The sequence below is a fragment of the Blennius ocellaris genome (assembly GCF_963422515.1).
Source record: "Blennius ocellaris genome assembly, chromosome: 6".
Classification (NCBI taxonomy): Eukaryota; Metazoa; Chordata; class Actinopteri; order Blenniiformes; family Blenniidae; genus Blennius; species Blennius ocellaris.
The window spans coordinates 10,342,723-10,347,142 of NC_137655.1; positions in this window are offsets into that span (position 1 = coordinate 10,342,723).

The window sequence follows — 4,420 nt, forward strand, 5'->3', positions numbered from 1 at the left end:
TGAACTGAGATGAGAGTAGTCACATTACTTGTTTTTTTTGTTTGTTTGTTTTTTAACCACTTCTAGTACTTGCTCAGGTTCGTCCTTCATTCGGCTTACTATTATTTTTTGATCTCATGAGGTCACAAAAATTATTTGTATGAATAAAGGGTGTTAACCAAAAGTTCAAAAGACATCCCACTGAGAGAAACTAAAGAAGGAAAGAAACTTTAAAGAAAAAAAAAACATCAGAAAGCTGAAAGGGCTTGTTCACTGAACTACCTATATCTTTTTCCTGGTTTTTGAAAGAGGACCAAAGATTGTTGTTTCATTATGACTAAAAAGAGAATCCACACATGCACTGTAAACCCGAACAAACTCACAGAACTCAAAACATTTTGTGTAACAGATTACACAAGAATATTTAAGTGATGCTGTTAAGTGTTTTACGTTAATATAAAATAGATTATTTGAATATTATCTTTAAAGATTTAACAACATCACTTTAATATTCTTGTGTAATCTGTTACTTTTGTGGTTTTGAGTTCTGTGAGCTTATTCGGATTTACAGTGTGGTGGATCTTCACTAGTTGTTACTTGTTTGTGAGTGTTTCTTGATTTCACAAACAACTGAACCTGGTTGAGTATCTAAACCCAAAGAGGTTGAGTCATCAAAATATGGTAATGCTTCACATTTATTCAATTTTCTGTACTGGACACTTGTATGATTGAAACACTCTGTTTTGTACTCTGTTTTTTTTTAACTCATCTGAATCCAGCATATCCTCATACCAAAAAAACAACAGTTGCTGATAGTTCAAGGATGTTAAAACAGCTTCCAGATGGGTGACGAATAACGGAAAAACGTGAATGTTTGACCCATGCAGTGACAGAATCCAGTGGCGCTGTCATGCACTGGGCGGCATTTTGCTTCAAATCTGTACAAGCTTGTTTGTGTGTGAGCAATCATATTTCTCATATGATTAAATATCTCTTTCCTGATGGGAGTGATTCACAATAGGCTGCCAAGTAGTTTGATGCTGAATAAAATAATGTGGTTAGTTGCTTGATCGAAACCTAAATTGAACGATTTCCATCTGTAGCACCGTCACCAAAGCACTAAATGAGTTTCCACCTTTACAGGTGTTTTTCTGAGAGATTTGCAAAGAGACAATGAGGGGGCTATTCTTGTATGCAGTGATTTATTTTTCAATGAGTATGTGGTCACACTTGTCATGTTTGCTCCTGAGTACAGGAAGTCATTGCCTTGAGACATAAGTGGTGGGTTTGTGACCAGAGGGTATGAAAGGCTCTCCTGCTGCTCCTCGTACGTTAAATCAGCGGTTCTCAATTATTTTATATTGGCCCTGCAATTTGGAAATAATATTTCCAGAGTCCCCGTCTGGACAAACACACATAAATTTTTACATTCAAACCCTTGTTTTTTATGAAAGTTTTCTGATACAGAGTGGAAATTTTATATTAAATTGATCAAATAAAGTTTCAAAAAAATCACACCAATAGTGAAATTATTAAAGATGCATCTTGTCAAGTAAACCTGAACATTACCTTTGCAAAATCAAACAGGACTCACTGTGAAACATAACAGTTATGTGGGTTTTTACTACAATTTACTGTTGCACTCACTTTGGTCAAAACATTGTTGAGCTGCTCTACGATCTACTGAATTAAATATGTACAATTGTAGTTTTACTACTGTACATGTGAGACATGAAAATTACACAGATCAAACCACTGTAAGCAGACCAAACAGGATATGCATTTTTAGGCATTTGTGTTGAAGTTATGTTGTCACAACATGTTTTGTTTCCATATGTTGGTTGGATGTGAAAACTGTCACTGAGAGAGAGAAGAAAAATTAACCAGAGTTGTGAGTTTTTCAATATTTTTTAAATTTCTGTTGAGCTCGGCCTCAGACATAAATGTATTGTAATGTGTCACCCATCTCAATATTTACTATTGCGACCATAAGTGATTGCGGTTTGTGATTTTACATAGTGTGAAGTTATGTCACACAAATGCATGCTCTTGGACAAAAGTCATATCAAGCCTTCATAAAAATGACTGAACCAAATATATAATAATTTATTGTCTTGTGATTACCGGTAGATATGGATGAAGCCACAACATTAGACTAGGATATGATATTGTAGGACAAAAACAACAATCTGTTGAACTGAGCCATTTTTCAAGAGGTGGCATAAATAATCAAAGCTGATTCACTTCCAATTTTGATCAAAAAATGATTGAGGCCTTTAGTTTTGGAAGATGTTGATATATAATGTAGAAAATGTGACTCACATAACAGAAGTAGTTTCTTTTTAATTATAAATTAGACTCAAACTATCCATTCACTATTACCAGTGTATCACAGTGCAAATGGAAGACTTGTGAACATGCTGTTGTTACTTATCAAAGGTCAAATTATCTTTTTCTCTTGTGAAGGTTTGATGATATGTTAATACTCTATTTCACACACAAAAAACTGTTCAAACATACTTTTTCCACACAAGAATTCAACCTGTTATATTATTTCTGTCATTGAGTCATTGTTCATATAATAGCAGGATCTTCAGATACCACAAACTGATTATTTCGCTTTACTTCAATATGAATGCTCTGTTACATAATAATGTTCTTCTTTATATCAGAACCAAAAATGCCAAGGAATATTGGCATTCTTGCCTTCCTGTTTTGGCTGCTGCATCAAAGTCAAAAGGAAAGGGAAGTGGTGTCACATTGTTAATTTTGAAGATTCTTTCAACACCATCCTTTACAGGTGCTGACCTGACCCGCCCTCACATACTTATTTATATAGAAATATACAGACAAGACTACTCACTCCCATCTTTCTCAGAAGCACTTTGGACGCAATGGCGGCTGTGGACTTCCTCAACAGCTTGGCAATGGAATCCTTGAGGGGTTGGTTGTTTCTTCTAATCCCAGAGGGAAACCTTTATTTCCAAGTTTGCTCTCGAGAAAAAAATGTATATATTGTACTTTTGTTTATCTGTTCTGATATACAGGGCTAATATAATAATGCACTTTGGATGTTAGCTTTAAGTCCATGTGGGAATGTGTGTGTATGTGTGTGACAGACAAAGTATGAGTGACTATGAGTTTGTGCAGGTTGGCCAGTTATAACCATAACATTCATTGGAAAGTAATGTATGTATCAATGAGATGCTGTCTGATGTTGAACTGCATAATGCTGGTTATTGAAAGCACACTGCTCTGTGACTCTCTGTCTCTAAGCGGGACAGACAAGATCTTGTGTTTGTTGTTCATGTTTTAGAAAGGGAGAGTGTTTCCCTTGAACCTATCGTGTCATCTCATTTACACTTTTTGAGTACAGCAAGTATAACATGATGTTGCTTCAACTTGTTCTACATTTTTGGGTTTATTTTTTAATTTTCTGTGTGTGTCTGAGTGATTCAGTGGGATCTTTTCTGTTTAGATCTTCCAGTTGAGGGTGTGTCATGACTCAGAAATGGAGGAACATTTATATTGAATATCGGCACCGTTTTGCATGGCCTTGTAAATTATATGACAGAAGTTCACAATGTCTTAAATGACACTAAAGTAGGTTATGAATTTAAAGGGTAAAACAACATTACTAATAAATATACCATTGGTTGGCCAGTGGAATCTGTTTCTTAAAATATGAGTTGTTCTTACCAGAACTGGCAGAATTGAACAATTATGAGAAGGACTTCATTTCCAGATATTTTATTGACATCTTTCTAATTCAACTGATCTATAACAAGAAAATCCTACAAGATCCACTCATTTGAAATTTATTTAAAAACAATCCCTTGTTACTTTTGGTTTCTTTCTGCTATTTATCATTGTATTCTGCAAAAATCATTTCATATTTGGATGTTAGATTCAAATTTCATTAAACATGTGTAAAGTGACACCAGTGTCCAGTGTTTTGCAAGTTGCTGAAGACTAGTGACGGGTGACAGTTACTAGTTATGTTTAGAGTGACAGAGTTACTTTATTCGATTAATGCAAAATAATATGAAAATGTCTCTTGAAAGTCTTAGTAATGTGCACGTAGCTGTATTATTGTAGTACTGCTGTGAGATATTAGCTGAGCTGTCAGCACTGTGGGTTAGTGTGATGACTGATTCACTCATTAAATTCAGCTGAGGTTACATCAGTGGGTTGGATCGAGAGGCTTTATGATATAGATGTTAGCAGTTCTTGAAAAATGATTTTTAACAAAAGGGAGCAGCAACAAACCAGTTGAAATAAAAAATCACCATAAAAAATGTATTCATGGATACAGCTTATTGAAAATCACAACTGGTTATCTTTAGTAATTTCTTTGTTGGGACAGACGCTCAAAGAAAGAAATGAGACTAAAGCATTCTTTATTCATACAATTGTAGAAATGGCTTTGTCTGCATTGAAT